General features: G+C 31.8%; 1 protein-coding gene across 1 annotated transcript in view; it reads left to right on the top strand.

Moving 5' to 3' along the window:
* The first annotated feature begins 2057 nt into the window (after positions 1-2057).
* LOC106465345 (innexin unc-9-like) overlaps positions 2058-7725 on the top strand; it is a 71876-nt gene continuing 66208 nt past the window's right edge. The window contains exon 1 of the mRNA XM_022393205.1: positions 2058-2234. The gene's annotated coding sequence lies outside the window, so the exon portion shown is untranslated. The remainder of the gene's footprint in view (positions 2235-7725) is intronic.

Genomic DNA, 7725 nt, shown 5'->3' with positions numbered 1-7725 from the left:
CAACAATAGCATTGAAACAATCCACAAGATATTATTTAAAAATAATAATCATAGTATTAAAGTTATCCACAAGGTATCAGCTAAGTAAAACAATAATGATATTAAAAGAACCTACAAGTTATAAGCCGGATAAGATAACAATAGTATTAAAACAAATCGCTAATTTTAGCTAAAAAGTCAACAAACTATTAACAGAGTAAAACAATATTAGTATTAAAAGCCTGAAAAGTTATCAGCTGAATAAAATATTATTAAAACAAATCCCAAGGTTATGAGCTAAACAAAACAATATTCGTATTAAAACAATTCATAGTTTACCAGTTGAATAAAACAACAATGGTATTAAAACAATTCATAGTTTACCAGTTGAATAAAACAACCATAGTATTAAAACAACTGGCAGACTACTTACCATTTTCACTACTTTATCGACACAAGGTATTTATTGCACGTAGTGAAGCCAAGTTCTTCAACTCAAAACAGCTCATCTTCTGAATAAAACAACAATGGTGTTCAAATAACCTGGAAATTATCTTAAAATTAGTCGTTATTTATAACGTATGTGTGCTGTTTGTGTACGCAGTCACCTGACGCAAATAGTTTGTGTGGGTTACCACTGTAATTTTGTGCCGCGTTGTAAATTGTTACCTTAAAAAAACAGCATTTTACAGGTGCTGTGTTTGCCGTAACAGTGTCCACGTGGAAATGATTGAAAGTAAAATAATAAATAGTTATAATTAGGTTTGCTTTGAAGCTTGAAACAGGACAATAAGAAATAAAAATAACCGAAACATAATCTAAAAGAAGAGCTATACTAGTGAGTAAACACTTCAACATGAACAAACAGGATGACTTACACATAAATACCGCCATTTATTCTAAATTAAAACAACTAGTATGTCTTACACGTAAATACGATAATATGTTCTATGTTTAAACAAACAGGATGTCTTACACGTAAATATAATCATTTATTCTAAATTAAAACAATCAGAATGTCTTAAACGTAAGTATGATCATTTATTTGAAATTAAAACAACCAGGATATCTTACACATAAACATGATCATTTATTCTAAATTAAAACTACCAGAATGTCTTAAACGTAAGTATGATCATTTATTCAAAATTAAAACAACCAGGATATCTTACACATAAAATGATCATTTATTCTAAATTATAACAATCAGGTTATCTTACAGGTAAATATGATAATTTATTCTAAATTAAAACAACCAGGATATCTTACACGTAAATATGATAATTTATTCTAAATTAAAACAACCAGGATGTCTCAAACGTAACCATGATCATTAAGTCTAAATTAATACGACGAAGATAAGTACCGTAGGTTAAGGATAAATATTTTTTCGCAGCTAAATATTAGATCAAGTTAAAGATAAGTCACGAAAATCATGCTAAGAAAACTTTGTTTTCATTTGTTCTTAAAATGTTAATCTTCGGAATTAAAAAGTAATTTGTAAAGGATCAAATTTTGTTAGTAGCGTTTATTGTTTTTTTATTATCAGTGCCAGAAAAAACAAGGATGAAAAAAATCAATTAAAACTTATATGAAATTTATATATTTTTCCCTGAAAAATATATAGTTCATTAGGTGGTAAAACAACCTGGAAATCAGCGAAGATAGATGTGTTCGTTTTAAATCAATTTACATCCTGGGCTTGAGTGCCTTATCTAACTTCTCCTAACTTCATCCAGCCTCTGCAGAGTGGACCAGGAGCTACCGATCTAACCTTTCTTCTCTTCTATCTGTAAACTAATGCGAACGATCGCTCATCTACAGTATGAAATGCGCTACATCTTATGGAGTCTGACGTTTATTCCTCTGAGAGTTCTCGCTTAAGGAAAGCTGATGAATTAAAGTAATGCGCCCAACCCTTTTCGTCCACAATAAGTAACATAGCTACCATTTGCTAGTCGTTATTAAATTTTGATAATCAGGGGCACCAATCTGAGTAGGTATGTGGATAATACGTGGGTTGAGGAGGGAGGTATGGCAGCTTTTCCCTCGTCATCCAGGCAGCAGTTGTCGGGGAATCTACATTGGCATGTATCCCTGCTGCTGCTACTCTCTAGTCTAGGCTAGTAGGCAGTGCACAGCAGATCTAACCGTGTGTTCATACGCTGCTCGTGAGTTGCCCGAGAGGACGTGTTCTCAATAAGCTCGCAAAAGCGTGTGGCTTGATGCGCACGTGGAGGACCTTCGTACCACAGGTAAGATCTGTTAAAAAATAACTACCCTTTAGAAGTTACTAAGATTATAATAAAATTATAGTTTTCTAAAAAAGCATGTCGTAATAACTTGGGTTCCGAAATACCCTCTAGACACACGAGGCTTAGCTTGCCTGAGAAAACGTTCCTTTAGACCGGAATGAGACCTGTTTGTTAAGCGATCGCTAGGACTTATTATACGGCAGATGCGGTCGATTCGTCTTCTGGATTCTCTTTCTAAAGACAACTCTTATACCCAACCTTGTCACTAATGGGTATTAGTAGCAGTAAAACTGATACGAACCAAGTAAATTATTCTGATACAATCTAAGTTTGATTTTCTGGTAAGGAAAAATATAAAATGCTTACAGTTAGAACTAAGTAAAATGTGTAGATAAAGAAAACAAAGAAAAAAAACAATTTTCTGGTCCAAATTATGTAAAACTTTCTAATAGCAACGAAGTAAAAGTTTCTAACACTAACAACGTAAAATATTTGGTTGGGATGAAGTCAAATCTTTTTACTAAAGCTAAACAAAAATTCATAATATCAACCAAATAACATATCTTGATCACAAACATGTGAAAAACATGTTCTAATGTGAATCAAGTGAAATATTTTGATCCAGCTCAGTATAATATTCTAATAAGAATCAAGCAAAGATGTCTGATGTCAATCTTTTGATTATAACCTAGTAAAATTATTTGATACGAACCGAGTGAAATATTATTCTAAGATTCAAATATAATGTTCAGAATCCAAACAAATAACATATGTTGGTAAGAATCAAATAAACATTTCTGATTCAAATCAAATAAAACCTTTCGATTATATCCAAATACATTATAGTAAGATTCAGATAATACATTCTGATACAAACCAACTAAGAAAAACGTCTTGCATTAATTAAGTATCAATAAGTGCTAATATTCGGATCAACGCGTGTTTTAAAATTTATTCAGAATATTTGAAGATTGTTTCATAATCAGAATTATTATTTTTCATTAGCATTCATCTGTCAAAGTTTCCCCATAAATGCCGCATGTGTGTGTGTGTGTAAAAATCTCTTAAGTTGTCCTTCTTGTAAGTGTAAGTACTTACTGAGCTACAGAAAATCTAAACTGCTTTTACTATAAACATTCAGTTAAGGATTTGTTGTAGTTTGGCTAATCTACAAACATTATGAATGCTAAACGACACCTAGAGCCATAGACCATTGACATTAATCCTTATCTGATAAGGCTCCGAAGTGTAGTATTAATCAACTGTTATTTAGTAAGGATAATTTATTTAGTCTTAAACTAGAGACGAGTGTAATAATGCGTATAATGGATGTATTATGTTTGTTCTCCATTATTTGTCATTTTCTAATTCGACGGGTATTAAACTTTTACATTTTGTTCAGTTGACATTGAGCGTCAGAAAGGGATATTTTCTTAATGCTGTGACAGTTACAATAAAACGTCGCGACATTCAGAGGAGAAATCCTGGTGCGGATTTCAGCGTAGTTGTAGACTCAAAACTGCCGTGTTCAATATCATCATGGTACCACTACGTCATTAACTCTGAGAATATTCCAGATGGCTAGACCAACAACATACCAGGCCAGACCGTGAGGGATATATTTTTGTCTCATATTCCATCTACATTGTAATGCTCTCTCAAACCATCGTTTCTTGAATGATCCCTTTCGATTATTTTATCCAAATTGCAGTCACCTAGGTTGTATTTTTTGTTTATATAAATCTAATATCTTAAGAATGATTCAATGTTCAAATTTTGCAAATTAATAACGTTCTTTCCATTAATCGTTCAATACATTTTGGGGAAAATAAGTCAAACTCATCGTTTCCGGTGCAAATACTGCAGTAAACAGTAAAATAATTATTCAAATACATCTCACGTAATTGTAATGCTGAAAAGACCGTTTCCAAGGGTGGAGCTTATCTTCAGTTTTAGTAAATTAATTTGATTATTTAAAGGTGTCTTCCCACGTACCGTGAAGTCGATCTTATTCAAATACCATTTTTTTTAATTTTCAAAAATGATCATATAATGCAACCAGCCTTGTCTGCCGGACAGCTGAACCAAATATTCAATGTAAATATTATTCTTATTATCATAGTTATATTTGTAAAAAGCATTGAGAATTTTAACTTTTTGTCCACTGTTCTAGATAAACTTAAAAACACGGAGGTTTTGATTTCAATAAGTTTTTCATTCGATTTTGGTACTGGTCTTTATGAAAAAATTTTGATCGTTGAACTTTATAAAACGTTTTCATAATTAAGTTAATTCTTGTTCAGAGTCCATTTCTTGAGCGAACTCGTTCCAGCAAAGTATTTCAACAGAATTGTAATGGAATGTTACTATGTTCCTTATATTGTTTATTCCAAAGAATTATACTGTAGTAAACCACTCTTGTGTTTTACAGTGTTTGACTTTGGAATAATTTTACAATATAAAAATGATAATATTTATGACATCAAAATAATTTTACAATATAAAACAGTATTAATACTTATCACATCAAAATGAAAAGCTTACAATTTAAAACAGTATTGTTACAAATAACATAAGTAAATTTAATAAATTTGTCTTGTCTACAAAGATAATTAACTTCAAATATTTTATTTGCCATTTCAACATCTCCATGTTGTTTACACAGGCAGGTTTGCATGAAACGGTGGGCCATTATTCACATATAACACCTCGTTGTTCATATCCCCCTGCAACTATCCTTTATTATTTCACTGATTTTTTTATTAGCCTTCTCACGGCTTTTTCTTATCTGTCCAGTACACGCTGCCATAAGCTTATTTTTTTAACTTTAAATCTTTTGATATGCAATTTTATTGGTTTTTGCTTTCTACCTCTTTGTCTACAGCTTTTGTTTTCTCTATTAGGTTCTGTAAATAGCACGTTTTTTGTTGTTTTTGTGCTGTTTTTTTTTTTTGTTGAGAAGTTTCGTTATCTATAATTAGTAAATGTAGACATATTCTTGTGCTAATGTCTAGTGACCCAGAGTGGGCCCTCGTGTAATCTATCGTTCAATTATCTTCAGCTTCAGTTAGGATCTAGTGTTGGAACCAACGAAACCCATAATTCTAGAGTTTTTGTTTGTAGCTATGCAACCCTAAAGTCTCCTCTTTTGTTACACTGACTTCTTTATAATAGGACGCCACAGAAATTGATAAAAAGCCGTAAAGGTTGTTGATAACTTAATAAGCGACTCTTAACGGTTAGAATAAACAAAAAATTACAGAAAGCTGTTTTTCTCATTTTCTAAGCATTTCGTAATTCTTAAGGTCTGAAACTTTTTCAAGCAATTAGTATAGATATATATTACTTTAATAATACATCGTACCTTTACCCTAAATGTACGTATTAGATTGAAGTGGAAAAAATTCAAATCAGTTAATAAAATCTATGTACCAACAATCTGTCTATCTTACTGGTTAATTGTAAAATGTTTAAAAATTAGAAGTCAGAACACACGGAAAACATTTATTATTGTTTCATAAAAATATAACATATACATGTAGCACTTCTACACCAAAACCATTATGTTAAATGAAATTTTTAAATATAGGTGATATAATTTTTTATCCTTTTGTTAACGTCCCAATGATTCAGAGGTAAGCTTGAGAGGAATATGTTAAAATCTGGGGTTCGATTCCTACCTTTTACAGTCTTGTGCTTAACAACAAAATAAACATTTTGATATTTTCTTTTCTGAGGATGCGATTGCGATGATGGTCACTTTTCTGATTATTTCGTTGCCATGACATTTTCTTTGAAGTATCATCTATATGTGGTCAACAAAGCCGAGAATAACCATCACAGTCTACAAATGTTCAAGCTTGGATATTCTAAGATAATAAAAATGGTAATGGAGGATCTAATAAATGCAACTATACGGTATTATTACGATTGTGTTAATTCTAGTATATTCCTAGTTTTCGGAACTCACTTGGACTAAAATGTGTTTGTATAAAATCTTTAAACGATACACAGGAAAATAATTTTATAGTTAATTAAAGCTTGTATACTCATAGTGCTGAACTGAGCACTTCTCATCAGAAGCGCCAATGATTGATTAAACTGCTCTGATAGATCTTTCTGTTCATTATACCTTGCTTATCACACCTGAGTCAAATTATTCTAAGGAGAAATCTCTCTTCTTCTCGTTAGGAAAACACTAATGGGTTATTTGTACATAGCGAAATGTCTTTTCATCGCTATTACATTAAATTAAATTGATGACACATACTACATTCTAGATGTAAACAAACTAAGCTAAGCTGTTCTATATTAGTACTATCGGGGTCATGACATTTTAGTAAGGAATTTGATAAAAACTACGTCTTTTGACATTAAATTTCCAAGTTTAGAGGTCTTAGACTCTAATTTAAACCTAAAGTCTTAAATTTCATAAAGTGTTTCCTTTCTCTTTAAAGTAATTTTATTAATGTGCAACTTTAATCTAATATACAAAAGTTGATCTCCCTCTCCGAGTTCCTTGGCCGGGTGTGTCCTAATGATTAACGTGCCGGGATACAAATTGGGAGCTCCGTAATTCGAGTTCGTGTTATGCTTCTGAACAAGATCTACAATTTCTGCTGAACGCGTTAAAAAGTTACAGTCATATGCTTCTGATTCGCTGCTATCCCCCTGGCTATTAGTTCTGACTTAAGATTAGCTAAGACTGAACCTTAGGCCATTTGGCCCTTGTGAGGTACCTTTCAGATTGAAAATAGCAATGTTTCTCTGAGTTCCCCTAAATAAATGAATCTACTTTTTTTTATAAATCTACTTTTGCGTATTTAGTTGACAAAACGTTTTACATTCTTCAATGAGATTACCCTCAAGAGATAATAAAAAGTTGCTTTGGTTTCCCTCTACACTGGATTTCTGAAGTAAAAAAAAAAGTATATCAAAGACGACTACATCACTTTAACTAAACAAAATATGTCATAAGCGTAAGATCCAGGAACTGGAATAAGTCAGCCTTCTCTAACAATCTTAGAATTGTAAATAAAGATTGAATGGTAAGCATAAATCCTTAATTAATTTTCTGAAACAAAGCGTAATATACTAAGCCTTCTTACAACAAGAATAAACCAAGTCTTTTTTACGAATATCATACACCAAGGCTCTTGTGACTGATATAGATTAAGTCTCCTTATGACCAACATACACCAAGTCCCCTTATAGTCAATATAGTCCAAGTCTCCTTGCGAAGTATATATCTAATCTCTTTATGATTTGCATACACCAGTCTTCTTTACAACCAGCATAAACCAAGTCCCCTTACAATCAATATAGTCCAAGTCTCCTTGCAAAGTACATATCTAATCTCTTTATGATTTGCATACACCAGTCTTCTTTACAACCAGCATAAACCAAGTCCCCTTACAATCAATATAGTCCAAGGCTCCTTGCAAAGTACATATCTAATCTCTTTATGATTTGCATACACCAGTCTTCTTTA

Source organism: Limulus polyphemus, unplaced genomic scaffold (genome assembly GCF_000517525.1).
Source record: "Limulus polyphemus unplaced genomic scaffold, Limulus_polyphemus-2.1.2 Scaffold1915, whole genome shotgun sequence".
NCBI classification, from domain to species: domain Eukaryota; kingdom Metazoa; phylum Arthropoda; class Merostomata; order Xiphosura; family Limulidae; genus Limulus; species Limulus polyphemus.
The sequence above is the reverse complement of the archived record's forward strand: the minus strand, read 5'-3'. Positions and strand labels throughout refer to the sequence as shown.